The sequence below is a fragment of the Vulpes vulpes genome, chromosome 2 (genome assembly GCF_048418805.1).
Source record: "Vulpes vulpes isolate BD-2025 chromosome 2, VulVul3, whole genome shotgun sequence".
Taxonomy (NCBI): Eukaryota; Metazoa; Chordata; class Mammalia; order Carnivora; family Canidae; genus Vulpes; species Vulpes vulpes.
This window is the reverse complement of record NC_132781.1, coordinates 132,115,902-132,135,210: the sequence shown is the minus strand read 5'-3', so window position 1 is coordinate 132,135,210 and position 19,309 is coordinate 132,115,902. Positions and strand designations below refer to the sequence as shown.

The 19,309-nt window shown below is 42.7% G+C and overlaps 1 long non-coding RNA gene across 1 annotated transcript in view; it reads right to left on the bottom strand.

The window, feature by feature from the left end:
• LOC140597948 (uncharacterized) overlaps positions 1-19,309 on the bottom strand; it is a 174,728-nt gene that overhangs the window by 1,014 nt on the left and 154,405 nt on the right. The gene's annotated exons all lie outside the window — the stretch shown is intronic.

Here is a 19,309-nt window from a genome sequence, read left to right as displayed (position 1 = left end):
AAAAAAAAAAAAAAAAAAGAATACTACTCTAGGGACACCTGGGTGGCTCAGTGGTTAAGCATCTGACTTTAGCTCAGGGCGAGATCCTTGAGTCCCAGGATTGAGGCCTGCCCCGGGCTCCCTGCATGGAGTCTGCTTCTCTCTCTGACTGTGTCTCTCATGAATAAATAAATAAATAAAATCTCTTTTTAAAAAAGAATTACTCTAGAGAGTGAGTGATTTGTTGGGGGGTGGTGAAGGGAGAGACACATGTATAAAAAGACTGTAGAAAAGAATTTTTCTACTTTTCCCTCCTTTCTATCATGACTCGTAGACTTTGATCTAGATCTGCCACTCCAGAAGTGTAGAAAGGCCAGGAAAAGGCACAAGTGGAGTATGTGCTCACAACTTGGAAAAAACAAATGCATGCCTTAAGAACTGAAATAAAGTGCTGAAGAAAAGAGTCTTAAGTGTGTCACTTAATTGTGTCACATCACCTAAGTGCACATATTTTTGGAAACTTTGGAGAGAATGGAGAAAGAGCTGTTAGCATCCTTTTTAAAAAGTTCACAAGGAATTATCTGGTATCTCCCTACACTAATCATGGTAATGGTTTCACTAGGTTCTACTGAGCTAGAGAAGACATTTCCCGAAACCAAGCAGGCAGTACCTGGAGGAATTAATGTATACGAGATAGATTTTGAAACGGCAAACATTAGATAAATAATACAAATTATTCAAATGGTCTCACTATTTGGTGGCAGAATGACTCAGGCCAAATCAGATAATAGTCAAGTTGAAAAATCCAGATGGGCCTGAATGGAGTGGTGGAAAAAAATCTGGCTGCAAATCACCCCTAATTCACCTCTTACTTTTTTTCTGGGGCCAAAAAAGAGCCTGAAGCTCTAACAGGACTGTGAATGAAAAACGATTCTGGAAACAAAATTAGCATGACTCAGAGCAGAGCAGTCTGGAAGCCTGGGCTGGCCTGGCACACTTCAGAGCTGACCCTATTAACAACAATAGAGAGAGGAAGCTGCCCTCATGGCTCTCGGTGATGAAGGCCTAAGTGGCACAAGAGCAAATGTCTGGAAGTCCCACAGACAAGCAGCGAGAGTCATGACAGACACAGCAGGGGCTAGACCTGGGCACAGACCCAGATGCTAAGAATTTGAAGGAGGGGATGGTCTAAAGCCAAGTGGAAAGCCCAGGGCTGTGGCACAGGTATGAGAGGTTGAAAGATAGTTAGGGGTCATGGAGTAAGCAGAGCCAGAGACCACACTGTATTTTTGCACATATACACACGTACATACACACGCACGCATACATACACATGCACTGTGAGCCCTTTGAGAACAGGAATGTCTCTTATTCCCTCCATGTCTCCAGCACCTTACAAGAGGGCCAGGTAATAGCAGGTGCTCAATAAGGGCTTTTGGAAGTCAAAATGTGGAAGTAGGTTAGATCAGATGAACAGCTGGTCCTGAGAAGGTACGGGTGAAGGTGTCAAGTCAGATGCAGTGGTTGGTCTGTCTGAGCCGACTTTTGGGGTTAAGCTAGGAATCAGAGGGAACAGAAGTGTTGTGAGTAGCAGCCAATCCAGGCAGCTGAGATGCAGCTGTAGCAACAAGGAGCTGCCAATTGTGAAGCCATCTTGTAGCAAGAGGCACAACAGTATGGTGTTGAAGAGTGCAGGGCTGTAGTTAGGGTCCCTAGGCTCACGTCTCGGCTTAGTGACTATGAGACCGTGGGCCGCTTACTGGTTCTTTCAATGCTCTAGTTCCTCATCTGTAAAATGAGAATAACAACAGTGCTTAGCATAAAGAGTGGTGAGAACTAAATGAGCTATTGCAATTAAGAGTTCAGAGCAGTACCTGGAATACAGGAAGTACCCAATATTAGTGATACTACTATCAATTATCCTTCTCTTCCATCCAACAAATGTGTGTGTGCTTGCTGCCAGCAAGAATGAGCCCCGGTACTTAGACTACCCAGGGCTCTGTTGGGAACGTAAGCTGACCTGCCTCTCAAGGGTCTGGCTCTCACCACACCTGCACTGTTTAAGACACCACCTCCCCACCCCCGCCTCCCTCCTCCCCCCTATGGACTGCTACAGTAGTCTCTTTGACTCTGGCTTTAGTCTCAGTCTTAAACAGCCAGAGTGATATTTCTAAAATGGGAATCTAATCAGACGATCTCAGTTGCCTGCCTAATATCATGATTTCCATTTGTTCTTGAGATCCTTTGGGTTTCCTTTCCTACAAAGGATGAGAGAGCTCCTCGGAAAAATAGCTGACTTCTAAGACTGGAGCAGGAAATATCTTAAAAGAACTTGGGACATCTCTTAGTGCCAGACAGTAAGGAAGCACTCACAGAAACAGAAAACCCTGCAATGATGGGGGCTTGTCGAAGGGACACAGGAACCCGCTTAAAAGAGCTTCCAAGGGCCAAAGCTGGAACAATTTGGACACAAAATAAATAAAATAGATTTGGATTATAACCTGAAGTAGAAAATAAATATCCCTGAGTTCATATTAAGGTAAGTAAATGAATAAATAAGTAAATGGTAGAGAAGGGACAGATTTCCCCTGCAGAAGAATTCCAGGTAAGTTATGTAGCTGCTTCATTCACCCTCAAGGAGGGAGTCTAATTCTCCACTCCTGAAGTGTGCGCTGTGTGTAGTGACTTCCTTCCACAGCTACAGAGTGTGTAGTAAGAGGGGGGGGTGGAGAGTGATTTTATAGTGGAAAAACTTGGCAAACACTAGTTCAGCCGGATGATCAAGGTCAGCCTTAGCAGTGTGACTCCTAAGTGATAGAGTTCTTAAATTAATAGCATGTGCCTTTGCTGCAGTATGATGAGCATGGCACTGCCTCTGGGGTTTCCTCCCAAAACTCGTAACTCCAGTCTACTCATGACAGAAACATCAGACAAATCCAATACCTGACCATACTCCTCAAAAAACTGTCAAGGTCATCAAAAATAAGCAAGTCTGAGAAACTGCCACAGCCAAGAGTTGCTCAACGAGACATAACAATTAAATGTTATGTGGTATCCTAGACAGGATCCTGGAGCAGAAAACGAACACTACATAGAAACTAAAGAAATATGAATAAAGTATTCACTGCAGTCAATAATGTTTCAATCTGGATTCATCAATTGTGACAAATGTACCCTACTAATGTCTCACTCCAACTAGGTCTCTGTGTAATTGTCACGATTTTTCTCTAAATCTGAAACTGTTCTAAAAATTAAAGGTCATTAAGATGAAAGAAAACAGGAGAGAATCAAAAGGCAAATATCACCTGTTTTAGAATTCTGGGAGGCTCAGTTACCACTAGACCAAGCACATTCCTGATTCAGTAGCAACATCTCTCTCACCCAAAGGCACACTCAAACTCCGAGTTCTTCAGAGAGGTGACAACAGGGTTACCCCACTTCCTTCCATTGAGAACACAGAGAGCACCCAGGTTCACCACCTCATAGAGAGGCAGCTGGGCGCAGGGTCAATGGGAAGTTCAGGCCCAGCTGGCTCTGCCATGAACTCAGGTGAACTCTGAACCAGTTCTCTCGTCTATAAAATAATAAAATAATGATACTTAGCACACAGAGTTGTTGAGATAACATATAAAAATGCTTAACACAGTGCCTGGCACATGATTGTGGAGTGTTAATATCTCATTCTTCCTAGAATTTGCCAGGAGAGCCCAGGCTGTGGATTCCACACGCAGGAGAAACAAAAATGCTTCCTGCTGCCTAGAAGTTTCTTGTCAAAGCTAAAGTCGACAGATAGAGTGGTAGTTAGAGTCTCCATCAGGCAGGGAATTGTCTAAGTGACTTGGCCAGAGCTAGCTGAGAAGCCCAAGCTGCAGTTTATTATGGAACTGTTCTCAGAGCCTGTGCATTTGGAAGGGAAGCCACGTGGAGGCCTAACATTTACCCCGAGGCGACTCACTTGCCCATTTGCTGACTGGATTGATTTCCACAGGATCAGGAAGCTCCATTTTAATATGTTCCAGCCAGTTCTCAGCCTACACAATGATTACAATCAGATCTAAACCAGTTTGAGCAGAATTTGCCAGTAAAATGTCATAAGACTACAGAGCCAATTCTTTATTACTTCAATAAATCTAAACATATAACACTATGGTTTTAACAACAACCCGTTGTGTTGTTGTAATTTTAACACAAATAGCAATTGAGTGTGTCTGGTATGATGTGTTCCCACAATTTCGAGGTCGCCCTGCTGACTGAGCATAATTCCATTCCCTCCCCATCCCGCCCACTGATAGTTACCAAGGTTCTCCTTTGTAACTGCTCGGCTATTTGACCAGGTAGAGATGCCAGTTGGTGCTGGCATCACTGTCCTTCATTTCTGAGGACCCCCAGAGCAATTCCCTGTCCCTGTCCAGCTGGGCAATTTACCAGCAGAGCAGAGAATCTCCTGGTTGCCAGATCTGGAAGCTGGGTTTTTGGCCACCAGAAGCCCCTGCTTGTGCTCCTGTTCCCATAAGCCAGACTCTCAGGTACAGAATGGATGACTTTTCATGATCATCAAGATGGCCAAGCCATCTTATAGGGTTGCTGTACAATCCTGTTCTCTTCTAGAATTTTGGCACATTCCTATTTCCGTGTGATTAAAAATTACATATTCAGTAGGTATACTAGTCGGTTCCTTTTACTATAATATCAGTCAATCTCGATGTATTTATTGTGAATCCACTGTGTCTAGCATCGTGGTAGGAGCTTTAGGTGATCCTCAGAAGCAGGGCAGTTACAAATACATGTTTTGTGTTTTCTTTCAGCATTATCTTTCCCATTTTAGATGCCTCGTCAATTCCACGATACTTCCAACTTTTTATCTTTTAAGATTTTTTTGTTTCATTTTATTTCTTTCACATTCTTTAGTTAGTTCTGTGTTATAGGGTAAATAAAGTAGTAAGTTAAACAATTATCTGACAAATTCAATTAAAGCACAATAACAATTTGGTTCTTCTGGCTAAATGGAGTTTCTAGTAAGAATTTCCCAACTATTCTACTCCACTATAAATAGCTGATTAATTCTATTCTCAGCCATGAAGGGAAAGGTAACTGATGTCCAGGGAGCATCTACTATGTGCCAGTCACCATGTTAAGTGCTTTACAGACATAATTTCATTTAACTAGAGAGATTCATTATAGTTTCACAAATTTGCTTTTGGTTTTTTGGTCTTTGTGTGTTTTTTTAATTTTTGTTTTTTATTTTCAGGCTGCTGAAGTTCCCATTTCCCTGAACACACCCACAATAGCACACAAGGACAAATGCCTTGATTGGTGCAGTAACACCTGAACTTCCTTGAGGCAGTATTCTCCTATGGAATTTAACATTTTTATATATTAGTAACTCAGCAAGAGTTGTTGAATTGAATAGATAATTTGGTTTGAATCTTTCTATCTGCTCATCTCTATGTATAATCATGTAAAGAAATCTTGTTAAAAAAAAGCTAAGCTAACATTAAAATTATTCAAAATGTATACAAATATTTTGGAGTGATTTCTGACATTTAGATCTGTCTTTGCCCAATATTTGGATGTCTTGATAAGAAAACAAGAACTAAACCAATATTTGAGTTACTCAAAAGATCAGGTGCCAGGTTAACACATTTTGAATGCTATTTTGGCTTCAGAAAACTCCAACTGCAGAAGTAAAAATTAAATACCAACACAGGCTCTGCATACATAAGTAAGCACATCAACGTAAGTTTTACCCTCCTTGCAAAGTCAGTCGTGCTTTCTGACTACACACAATTGGCCCAGGTCACACTATAGCACATGTATGGAAGAAAATGCAGTATTCCTTCATTCAACCAAAATGGATTTCCTGAATATCCACAGCCAGTGTACCTGTAGAATACAGAATGGGGAACACAAAGGACTAATAAGATAGGGCCCCACTCTTCTTGGAGAGATAAAATTAGCACAGTTAAAATAGATACAAAAGAAAGTGAAAGTAGGATCCAATTAAATTTAATTATATATATTATATATAACATGAATTATATGTAATGTATTTTTAATTATATGTATTGTATATATATGTGTGTATATATATATATATCTGACTGAAAATCATTAGAACTGAATTCAAATGCTTTCTGTGAGCTAAGTAAGTGCAGGGCTTAGGAAGGCCTCCCCTGCTCATCTTTGAACCTCTGTTCCTACAAAATGCCTGGCAATTGGCAGATAAACAACACACTATGAATGAATGAATGAATGACTCTTACTGTGTGGAAAAAGCTTATAAGAGAGTAAAGCAGTAAAACAAATATAAAAAGAACTATAACATTCACTAGTAAATGATCCCAGTGCACCATGTTTTGAAAGTTTACAAGTGGAGAAGACATGAAGTTGAAAATTAGGAATATAGGTTCAGTGACAGATAATATAATTTGAGTGAATTCTAGGGCAGTGGCAGAGGGTAAGGCTGTAAAGATAAGTTGTAACATATAGTAGAGGCCTTCTTAGGCAATGGGATCCACAATAGGATTTTTAAAAACACGACAATCTAATTGAGCTATGCAGTGTTAAGAATAAGCCAGAGATAGGGGCTCCCAGGTGGCTCAGTTGGTTGGGCAGCTGACTCTTGGTTTCAGCTCAGGTCATGGTCTGGGGATCTCAGGATCAATCTGGTATAGAACCCCGTGTGGGGCTCCATGCTCAGTGGGAACTCTGCTTAAAGATTCTTTCCCTCTGCCCCTCCTCCTGAGCAACAAACACTTTCTCTCTCTCAAATAAATAGATTTTTTAAAAAAGATTTTATTTATTTATTCATGAGACACACACACACACACACACACACACAGAGGCAGAGACACAGGCAGAGGGAGAAGCAGGCTCCATTAAGGAAGCCCGACGTGGGACTTGATCCTGGGTCTCCAGGATCACACCCTGGGCTGCAGGTGGCACTAAACCACTGTACCACCAGGGCTGCCCAATAAAGCTTTTTTTAACATTAAAGAAAAAAAGAAGAAAAAGAGGAGGAGAAGGAAGAGAAGAAGGAGAAGGAGGAGGAGGAGGAGGAGGAGGAGAAGAAGAAGAAGAAGAAGAAGAAGAAGAAGAAGAAGAAGAAGAAGAAGAAGAAGAAGAAGAAAAAGGAGGAGGAGGAGGAGGAGGAGGAGGAGAAGAAGAAACCACTAGAGTTGGGACAAGCAGATTGGGGTGGGAAGAAAGCAGAGGTAGGAACACGGTTAAGGAGGGTCTATATAAATTGCATAGGTAATGAGAAATAAAAGGTTGAACTAAAGCATCAGGAGCATAGGGAAAAGAAATAATTTTTCAAATATGTAACAAAAGTGAGCTCTTTGCTCACTAGAAGTTTCTGGTGAAAACCACTTCTAGGTTTTGCCTACTGACGAGATATGTGGTATTGATATGAGGGATGGAAGATAAACCTAAATGTTAGGTTGAGAAGAAGATATGGACAAAATAAATATGGGTAAAACTGGAGAGAGGCAGAGGAGGAGATGATAGGAATTTAGTGAAAGGAGATTTCACTCTGAGCTGGAGAAACCAGGGATGGTAAGAATTTGGGGCATCAGCTGAGCTGGATAGAAAGACAAGAATGTCCTTGTTCAGAACAGTGAGCCGCTCAAGCTCTGTTGACATATCTGTTATTAACAGCAGTTCTTAAAAAAATAAAAAAATAAAAAAAACAGCAGTTCTTTAATCTGAGACCACTCGAGTTTATTGAAGCAATTATTTAGATGTGAGGTCTACCCAATGCCAAACACTGGGATATTTTGTAATAACCCAATAAATTACAGGGGTTTGTTTGTTTGTTTGATTTTGGTTTTAATCTACAAGATCATGCAGTAACTGCTTCGGCATTTGGCTGATTTTTCATATTAAGGTTTTCAATCTCTTAGAAGATCCATCCAAGCTAGAGACTATATTAAATGTCATCAATTTAACCAGACTCTCATATGGAGATTGTAAATTACACAGGGATGTGTATTTTGGAAAATGTTATATTTCAAGTGAAATTTTTGTTTGTCTGTCAGGAAAATTCAGATCTACCAAAAGAAATAAGACAAAAAATCATTTTGTTCATTTTTGGAAGTAACTTATGAAAATTCTAAACTATTTTGAATGGGGAGAGGCTTTCTTATAAAGCAAGAAAAAGAAATAAAGGAATAATGGAATAAGAAAGTGGTAAATCCTCTTTGTTTCATTCACACTTGATAAATGGTCAATTTTAAGAAAAATTAAAATTATATTAACAAGATCAATTTTGGCAACATAAAGTCTTTGAGATATAGTAGTAACCTGACATTCCCAATCTTTAAATTGTATTTTGTTTAATGTTAGAGTTCAAATTTTACTGTTTTGGTCACAGATCACTGTGGGTATCCAATGAAAACTTCATGTCCCCAGGAGAACATACAACTACAAATAAACAAAGAATCTTGCAAAAACAGACTCCAAGTTAACACCCTCTCCTACCCATTTCATTCTTGAAAGTAGCAACTCAAACAAAGCTCCTATTTGCAGTTGCCAGATGGATGTAAATACGGCTCTTAAGGATTTATCATTCCAATGTATTTGGTCCTTGATTATGTTTGAAATTATGACAATAATAATTCTCCTAATCCTACACATTCCTTAAGGAAGTTTTCATTCTTTGTGAAAGCTATTTGGGCCTGCGATGTGAGGTTGATCTCTATCTAAGGATCTAGACACATAACTAGACCCAATTCAATCGGCCAGGGTCCTGTGTGTGGGAGGCATGGTGCCAGGCCCTGGAGCTGCAGCTACCTAAGCTGTTCTTAGGGGGCTGGTAGTGGGGCAAACTTCTGAGAGCACCACAAAATAACTAATTTTTAAAAATTAATTGATTTTTTTTAGCCAGCAAATTTAGAAGTTTTATTGCCTTGTTAGAAAACTCAATGCTCACTGAAATTGGCTTCAGAAATTCTTTTTTCAAATGGTTTTTAAATTTTTTATTTAAATTCAATTAATTAACATATAATGTATTATTGATTTCAGAGGTAGAGGTCAGTGATTCATGAATCTTATATAACACCCAGTGTTCATTACATCACATGCCCTCCTTAATGACCATCACCCAGTTACCCCGTCCCCCAACTCCCTCCCTCCCGTGACCCCCAGTTTGTTTCCTATGGTTAAGAGTCTCATGGTTGTCTCCTTCTCTGATTCTGTATTATCTATGGCCATACCACCCTGAACGCACCCGATCTCAGCTGTTACCCAATATTTTTGAGAAAAACGCAGTGACTGTGTCAGACAGCATGAGGATTACTGGCCCAAGCTAGTCCCCGTTTTCAGTGTTAGATCAGACTACTTTCTTTCTCAGTGACATCATATCCTTGTGAGGCTGGGTTCAAGCAATTGCTGTATAAAAAGCAAGCACTGCATGAAAATCAGTGTGGAGCAGGAAATGAAGGCGGTGACTTCCAATTGGATTCTAAGGTTTAAGATGTTGTGCAATATCCAATAAGCACATATATCTCATTCGCATCTGATTGTCATTATATAAAAATGGAGTAAATATCTTTCCCTTCAATTTGCAAGTATTATCTTTTCTAAAAAGCTACTGAGTTGTTAGGACATAAATATTTATTGTTTTTTGGACCTAACTAGTTGATAAGGGAAACTATTAGGGATTTTTTTGGGCCTATGAGCATCACGAAAAGCTGCTGACACACATCAAAGGCATCATGAATTAAAAGTTTGGGAATGACTGTCCTAAAGGGGGAACAACTTGATCCAGTCCCTGCTTTGTAGCTGCTCAGAGCAACCCAGGTCCTAGAAACCACAGTTAGAAGTCAATCAGGACATTTGCCATAACAAGAATAGAGACAAAGTTCAAAGAGCTAGGAAATCTCAGGTGCCATTCTGTGAGACACGGAAGAGAGACTTGAGGTGGCATGTGAGTTTAGCCTTAAAAGACAGTGAGAGTTTAACAGGTGGGAAGGAGAGGAAAAGCATTCCTCCATAAGGGAATGGTATGAACAATGGCATGGAGGCACAAAATAAACACCTTGTTTGGATAGAGAGAACAAGGGCAAGGAGTGGCAAGAGGCACCCATGTTTCAAGAGCTGCAATTCTTTACCATGACAGTGGCAAGACAAAGGAAGCTTCCAGGCAAGGGTATGATGCCTTAGAAAGTTAAGTTTTACAGTGATATGAAGGGTGGGTTGAAGACAGGGAGTTAGGGAGAGAAGATATTGAAGACAACCAGTTTCTAGCTTGGATGAAACCTCTTGTTTGCACAAACAGTGCTTTATTAATCTACATATAGACATCACCTAGGACAAACTTGCTAATTTGGGGCATTGAACAAACTCTGGAATTTGAGGTACCTGGGGAGACAGAGAAACAGCTCATGGTAACTATGGGGAAATATCCTATAGCAGAGCGGAGAAGTCAAACTTGCCACGTCAATTTAGAAGTCATCCACCTAGAAATGAGAGAAGAAACTGACAAAATAAAATTTCACAGGGAGCAAATAGAGACTAAACAGAGAAGCCCAGTGATAGGCCCCTGGGGAAGAGCCACCCGTGGGAGCTGAGGATGAGCTGCCAGCAGAAGAGATGGGAAAGGCCGGAGGGGCAATGACAGGCTGAAAACCAGAGAGAGTGCTGGCCTGGGAAACCAAGAAGGGCACACTTTCAGGACGGAGAGGACAGTGTACAATATCTAATCTGAAGGGGAGGGTGCAGATCCTGGATGTGGTTAATCAGCAGGTCTTTGTTCCCTTTGGGGAGGGACAGGTTCAGGAGGATTTAGAGGCAGAAGCAGACTGCAGTGGAAGTGACTGGAGAGGCCCTTCTGGAAATCCTAAGGGGTGAAATGGATCAGATACTTTGAGGACAGGGGTAGCCTGCAGGGAGAGTGCAGTGGTGAGGAATAGAACACAGTCAGATCTGTGTACAAAAGAAGGGAGAGATCATTTGAGTTTCCAGCCAGAAACAAGGAATGGGAAAAAAAATATGGTTGGTTCCTGTTCTCATCCTCCCTTTCTTTTTTTTTCTGTTCCCTCATCCTCTCCTCTCTATCCCCCTCACCCAGAAGGCGAGGAGGGTGACCAGGCCGGGCTGGGTGAGGGTGGCTGGCATAGGGAGAGGAGAAGCAGAGGGCAGGGCACTGGAGCCAGCTGAGGCAGGTGTCCATGCAGGGCAAGAGCTGGGTAGGGAGTCTGGCAGAGCCAAGTGGGGTGCAAAGGGTGGATTCCATGAGGTGGGACGCTGATGCCATGGGGTATCTCTTATGCAGAGGAGGACGGCCTGAATCACTACACATGCGAAGAATAAGAATAAGGGGCGGGGAGGGCTGCATTGCTCACTGCTGAAGAAGAAAGTCACAAATAGGACAAGAGAGAAACTTAGAATGAACTCTAGTTTTGTAGCAGAAATGAAGACACTAGTCTAAGTGCATGGATTTCAATATACGTAATTATACATAGGAGGCATATAACAGGTATATATAACAACACAACACACACGTTTCCCTAGCTTTGTCTACTGGGGAGGTTGAAAAGGCCTGGAAGCTGCAAACTTTCAATAGCAATGAACACAGCTAGTACAAACGTGACTTTAAGTAGCATTCTTAACTAAAAGAAACCAGGAGAGATGGATGATTTCAATGCTAGAATCCAGGGAAGTACAAGGTGAAGCTCGCCTTTGTTGTTGAGCAAGAAAACAAGGAAGTGCTCATGGGAGCCAGGTCAAAAGGACGCAGAAGCCAGCCTGAAGTGGCTTTCACTGGCCAAAATGGTGACAAATTGAGGCCAATAAAATGGCAATAAAATGTTATACCTAATGAGCAAAATAGGAAATCATGAGTCTGTACAAATAAATAGATTAATTGGTTGATAGGAAGTTTGCTGAAGTACAGGGTATTGACATAGCTGATAGTTCCTCCCACAAGGCGCATATTAACTACGAAGAAACAAAGAATAACTTTACAGAGAGAAGGCTGGGTGACACCACTTATCTCCAGTCCAAGTGGACATCATCAGTAACAGGCCACATGGGCCACCCAAGAGGTAGCAATGAGGACACAATATCGCTTCTGTGACATTTCTGTTAGAGACGCTTACCTTGAATCTAATCATCTAAAGGACATTATCCAGATGACTGGCTAAACTGTGTGGGCGTCCAAGGATTAGATGGTATAATGAATCAGTACGGTGGTCCTTATTTTGATAGTTGTGTCCTGTTTACCTAGAAGAATGGCCTTGTTTGTAGATACACGCATTACAATTGGAGCGGGGTATAGGGGAGGGATGAAATGAGAGGTAGTTTGTCAACTTACTCTCAAGGGCTTCAAGAAAAAAGAAGTTCTTAGCCTTCTTTTCTATAAGTTTGAGATTGTTTCAAAATTTAAAACAAATTTCAAAACATAGTTGGTGCTTTTGCACTTTCACCATTGCCATACAGAGCATCTCCTTAGGTAGCAATCCTCTCAGCCTGGGCTCTTGCGTGAACACACATGGAGCAGACATGAGCCCAACCTGCCACACCTGCGGCTTGAAGCAGAGCCCTGCAGCCAAGCCCAGCCCAGAGCAGTGAGGGTCCAGTGACCTGCAACGGCAACTTCTATGGCAAAGAGTGAAACAGATTAAAAACTGTTGGAGGGAATTTGAGTCAAGGTGGAATGACTCACAATAGAAGTGGGTCACGAAGGAAACTGCAGTCTCTTTTAGGATCAGCAAACCCCTGGTTCCAGTTCTATAATCTTAAGACAGCAAGTTCAGGAAGCTGCTACACCCAGGATCCAGCTTTTGCACCAGCAGGGAAGAGGTTTCATGTCCTGCTTCTCAGTACCTATGAGCCAGGGTCTGGACCTTAGAGTGTCTATCACTGCCACATCAGTGGCATCACATCATTTTCATCAGAAAATGAGACCCTTCTGCAGCTCTGTCTGACTGCATCAACAGTGGAAACTGCAAAACCACACACACACACACACACACACACACACACACACACACACTGGAAACTGCAAAACTACAAAACCGTCCCACCTGCCAGACCTCACTAAGTACAGCTGATTGGCCAAACTTCAATCACATGCTCACCTCTCTCCCCAGGGAAACGTTAGAAATGAAGTTTTAAACTCTAGAATCTCTGTATTACAGAAGGGCATGCTAGAAGGAGGATGGGACAGATGTTGAATGTCAAACCACCATATTTATCAAAGAGGGGAGGGGAACAATGAAGGAAGGAAGGAAATAATATAGCTCAGTAGACAATGGAATACTACACAGTAATGAAATTGAATGAACTAAAGGTAAAATCAATCAGTGTAAATCTCAATATATTTGGTGTAGGAAAGGAAGTCATAAAATAAATAGAGCATCATACTATTTATATATAGTTTTAAAACACTGCAAAACAATACTATATATTTTTTAAGGAAGCACAAATATGTAGCAACATTCTGAAAACATGCATTGGAATGACACACAGTGGGTTTACCTCTTGGGAGGGAGGAATATGAGTTGAGTTTGGGGAGGGTGTCCACGGGGTTGTTTCGGTTACCTATTGCTCCAATTAAATGACCATTCCAAAACAGAGTTTAAAGCCACAGCTGTGTATTTGCTCCTGATTCTGTGGGTTGGCAGTTGGGCAGGTCTCTGTTGGGCCGGGGGTGCTCATCTGAGCACGTCATTGTTGACATGGTATCAACAGTGCTCACTCAGAGGTCTTTGTCTAGTTAGTTTGTCAGATGAAGGTGCCTGGTCCCAGATGTCCTCACGTATATCTCTGGGGCCTCAGCTTTGATGCCTGAACCTCCCTCCCCTCATGCACTCTCTCACCCCCAAGGAGGCCAGCCTGGGCTTGTTCACAAAGTAGCAACATTCCGGGAGGCTGACAGAGGACGTGGTGAAGTCTCTTTCTTTAGACCAAAGCCCAGAAGCCATAAAACGTCATCCCACCATATCCTATTGTCCAAACTAACCATAGGGCCAGCCCAGAGTCAAGAGCTGGAGAAATAGACTCTTGATGGGAGAAGGTGCAAAGAACTTCCACTCACATTGAAGGTGTCACATAAGAGCTCCCATCAGCTATGTCATATTTTATTTATGCAAATCTACCAATATCTATAGGATTTGATAGTAGTGAGTATTAGATATGGTTGTTTATTACATCATTTCCTACACTTGGTCTTTATGTATGAAACACTTCACAATTTAGAAAAAGAAAATGAAATTAAAATAGTTGCAAGGGATAGATCCCCATACAGGCATCCTACACAAAGTAGAGACAGTACATTCCTTCATACCCCTGGGAACCCCAGGGCTGTTCAAGTTCCTGCCCTTTCAGAGCCTGACTATTCAGCTGCCTTTTCAATTCTAGAATTGAATCCATAGACTTAAAAACTACACTTTATGATAAAAAACGAATTATATTTTGAGAACAATGTTTTTGTGTGTCATAGGAGTGCATGGCTGAGTAGGAGTTAGAGCTGCTGAAACATGTGCTTGAGGCATCTATTTATTGCCACTGATTTTCACCAAGGCTGACAGACTCTTGGGCTAAATGCTCTCCATATATATACCCAGAGATACGGAGGTAGAGGGTGAACAGGGGTAGTAGCCCTGATGGGAGCCAGGTTATACAGTGAAGTGTGATGGGGGTCCCTCGGTGAACAAGGACCATAAAGGAGAAGAGGGGCTGCTGGTCAAGCACACCAGACCCAAGAGCAGGACTTAACTGTGACATGAGGTCATGGTTCCTGGCACCAAATGGCTTCTAATATTGAAAGGGATCCCAGGCCAGTCTGTGCATCAGGAAGAAAAGAGCCTTTGGGAATTGAAAGGGCTACTTTGCTAAAAGCTCTGTTTTCAGATCCAAGCAGTCCTTGCTTAGGAATCCCAAAAGTCTTATGTATGAGGCATAATGAAATCCTGACCTCAAAGCATTTTGATGCTTGCCTAGTATCAAGATGAGGGAGGGCAAATGGCCCCTTGTAAATGACTTTGGGAGCAATGGCCATGGGAGGATTGCTCACAGCCTCAGTCTGGCTTTTCTGTGGAAATACAGGCCTGGGTTAGACAGTACAGATTTGGGGGCTGGCCAGGTAACAGGCCACTTCATGCAGACACACAGGCATAGCCTTGGAGTTTCCAGAAACATTTTAGGGGAAGGACTTTTCCAAAAGCATTTTCCACTAGTCAAAGGTTTGGGGTCTTGGGTCCATCAGGATTGGAGTTTCACTGTTAATGAGACTTAAGAGGTAACTGACTCTCAATGGCTTTGAGACTATGTATTTGTATTTTCCCAGCATTAATGCAAGGAACGTTTAGCATGTCTTTAATTACAAGAAGTTTACGGCATCCATATAGAACTCATTTCAGACTCTAAAGCCTCAGGACACTGTAAACATGTTTATAATGTGTTTTCTTTAAAATTCAGTCAGACAACTCCAGAGAACAAACTACTCTGTGAGCACTGGGTATTTTCAGGCTCTTTCATTTATTATCTGATGATTATGATGATGACAATAATGACCACCAGCTGCTACAGTGGCTCTGACACCCTTTCCTTTTCCTCCTTATATCAGCCTATAACGAATCCCCACTTCTTCTATCTTGGGTTAGCTTTTGTGTTAGCCAGGGTTCTCCATAAAAGAAGTAGAGTCTAAAGAATGTATGTATGCACACATTTGTCTATTGTAAGGTCTTGGCTCACACTATTATGGAGGCTGAGAAGCCCCAAGGCCTGCAGTTGGTGCAGTAGAGACCCAGGAAACAGACACTGTTTCCATCTCAGTCCAAACTGCTAAGAACCAGGAGAGTCAGTGGTGTACTTTATTCCTGAAAGCCAGAAGGCTCAAGACCCAAGAAGAGCCAGTATTTCTTTTTTTTTTTTTATAATCTTTTTTTTAAATTTTTATTTATGATAGTCACAGAGAGAGAGAGAGAGAGAGAGAGGCAGAGACACAGGCAGAGGGAGAAACAGGCTCCATGCACCGGGAGCCCGATGTGGGATTCGATCCCGGGTCTCCAGGATCGCGCCCTGGGCCAAAGGCAGGCGCCAAACCGCTGCGCCACCCAGGGATCCCAAAGAGCCAGTATTTCAATTCAAGTCTGAAGATCAGAAAACACTAATGTCCCAGCAGCTCAAAGTAGTTAGGCAAGGAAAGTTTCCTCTCAGGCCTTCAACTGATCAGATGAGGCCCACCCATGTTGGAGAAGGCAATCTGCTTTATTTATTCTGTCTCATCCAGATACACCCTCACAATGCACCATGAGGCCAAGTTAAATTAACACATACAATTAGCCACCACAGTTTATTGTGTATGATGAGATTCATAAATTTTAACTTTGTAATTCATTAACACATGTGTAAGGCAGTGTAACCAAGACCACAATCACGATTTGGACATTTTCATCAGCCCCCAACATTTCCTTGTGCCCTTGGCCATCAATTCCTGACCCCTGGCAACCACAGAGATGCCTTCTATCACTACAGCGCTGCCTTCTCTAGAAGTTCATATAAAAGGAATCATAAAAGATGGGGTTTCTTATGTCTGGGCTTTTCACTTAGCAAAATGCTTTCAAGATTCATCCATATTGTTTAGCATCCCAGGAGTTTATTTCTTTTTATTGCTGAATAGTATTCCACTGGATAGATGAACCACAATTTGTTCACTCATTGAAGGAAACTTAGGTTGCTTCTAGTTTTGGGCAATTATTTTTTTTTAATTTTTTTTAATTTTTATTTATTTATGATAGTAACAGAGAGAGAGAGAGAGAGAGGCAGAGACACAGGCAGAGGGAGAAGCAGGCTCCATGCACCGGGAGCCTGACGTGGGATTCGATCCCGGGTCTCCAGGATCGTGCCCTGGGCCAAAGGCAGGCGCCAAACCGCTGCGCCACCCAGGGATCCCTAGTTTTGGGCAATTATTAAACAAACTGCTGTTACCATTTATGTGTAAGTTTTTGTGACAGCGTAAGTTTTTACTTTTCTAAGTCAAGCACCCAGGAATGGGATGGCTGAGTCTCATGGGAAAGTATAAGTGCTAGTTGATAAGAAGCTGCCATCCCGTCTTCCAGAGGGGTTGCATTGATGGTGCATTCCCACCTGTGAGGTATGAGAGATCTGGTTGTTGGATATGTTCCTAATAAATGGTATTTCAGGATGATCATGGAAGAAAGTATGAGGAAGAGCAGAGGGAGAGAACGCCAGCAGAACCCTTGCGCTCTAGAGATAAACTAAGCTACTGGAACTGGGAGAAGCTCAGAGTTGAGATATTTGAGGCAAGATTGAGAAGGAAGAAAAGGTAATAAAGAGGCAATCACCCCTTCAAAATGTAGGGGATATTTGCTGGAACAAAAACAATTACAGGCTATGAAAATGGCCTGTGGCAGAGAAAGTTGCAAGAAAAAATAAAAAAGTCTTATTTAGCCAACAAGCCAATGGTCAGGAAAAAAACCAGACCTGACAACTAAATATAGAGAAAAGCATTCAATTCGGGACATCTCCCCACTGCCTCGGTTTTTGTTTTTTGTCTGTTAATTTTTTTTTTTTTTTTTGGTATTACTCTGCAGCATGTCGTTGTTATTGAGGAGAGGGTTAGATCCTTAATATTGATTAACTATTAATATACACATAAGACATATATGTATGTGAGGGTGCGTAGCATTGCACGGTGTTTCTTAAACCTTGACATGTACAGGAATCCCTGGGGACCTTGCTAAATGCCGCTTCCAGGTCAGCGGCTCCGGGCGGGGCATACACTTCTGTATTCCAGCGAGGCTGTACGTGAGGGTGGTAGTGCTGGGCCGCGCGGGGCATGCAGGCTGGCAGCTGAGTGCCGACCCTGGAGCCACACTGCACACGCTCACGTCCTGCCTGTATGATTTACAGCTGTGTAAATCAGAGCACGCTTCCTAACCTGTCTCCCTTAGTTTTGCCATCCACAAAGTGGGGGTGCTGGCAGTAGCAGGCCCTGCATACTCGCAGGCGTGTGGTGAGGATTACATGAATTACCAGGTGCGCTGGATGCATAGCAGGTGCTGTGGCATGATCGTCTAGCCTTCGGGAGCTTCCAGCGGCCAAGCAGCCGCAGGCCTAGCAGCTTTAAACCACGCTGACTGGGCGCACAGAGCCCTACTTCCTCCTCTATCTGGAGCCCCCCCTGCAGCAGCCACCAGTTCCACTGGGGTAATTAAGGGAGCCCCTCCAGAGCCACTAGGCCGAGAGTGCCTTGCAACAAGGAAACCCAGTAAAAGAATTTCAAAGAGAGAGACTGACCGTTCAGTGTGCTTTACCTGTCGGAAATGTCAGCAGGTTCATCCCCTTGGGGAGCCCGGGGCCTCCACACAATAGATATTCCTACAAGCAGGACTAGTCGGGATGGTGCTCAGGTGGTGCGCTTGAAAGAATTTCCAGCCTAACTGGAGGCCGGGCTGATAGCGAAGAGAGCTGCGCCCGCCTGTGTGCCCTTCTCTCCGGGAGAGCCAGGCAGTCCCTCGGCCACGCCAGCCAATGAATAGACACTCCATTGTTGTTTGCCTCCTGCCCCTTTAATCTGCCTCCAGCACCCCTGTAGACATCCTAATTGGTCCTATGGATCCCGCCTTCTCTGGCCTGTCAGCTCCGCTCTGTGTTCATGGCCCGCTTTCATCTCCCTGTTCGCTTGGCATATTGCTCTATTCTCATAGTTTCTGATGTTAAAAATGCAGCTTGTAGAGCTTGGATGATCTTCATACCATTTCTGCCTCCCTGTTAGTAACTGTACTAGAAAAACAGCTGTTAATCTCAATTAGGTTTTGATTGCTAATTAGCAGCTACCTGTCAGGATCAAGCAGGCCCTCATCCTGGTCCCTTCAGCTATTTCTCATGCAACCGGTACACTCGGTTTCCATGAGAACCGTTTAGCTAGATGCCTCCTCACCCCAACCTGCTACCTCTTCTGTGGTTTTTATAAATCTCTCTCCAGTAAGCTCTGAGGGTCCTGGTTGACTTGCCCGTGTCCTGGTTTTCTTACTTTGGTCGTCCAGCCAGAGTTTCCAACGAAAGCCACTTTATCGCTATCGCCAGTGCATCTTGGAAGAGAAATCAAGGGATTACTAAGTCCACTAATGAAACTCAGATTAAGAACCCATGCTTTCCAATTTCATCTTTAGATTTCTGATTTCCAGTTCTGCACGGAAGGAGCTTGGAAGTTGCCCCTCCACCCTAACAACAAGTAAAAAGCTGAAGGAACTGAGACGTAAACAACTTTTCTTCAATCTGTAAGAGAAGGACGGTCATGGGGGCAAATGGCAAGCCTCAAAAGCACAGAGATACGTGGGCAAATACAGAGAATCACAAT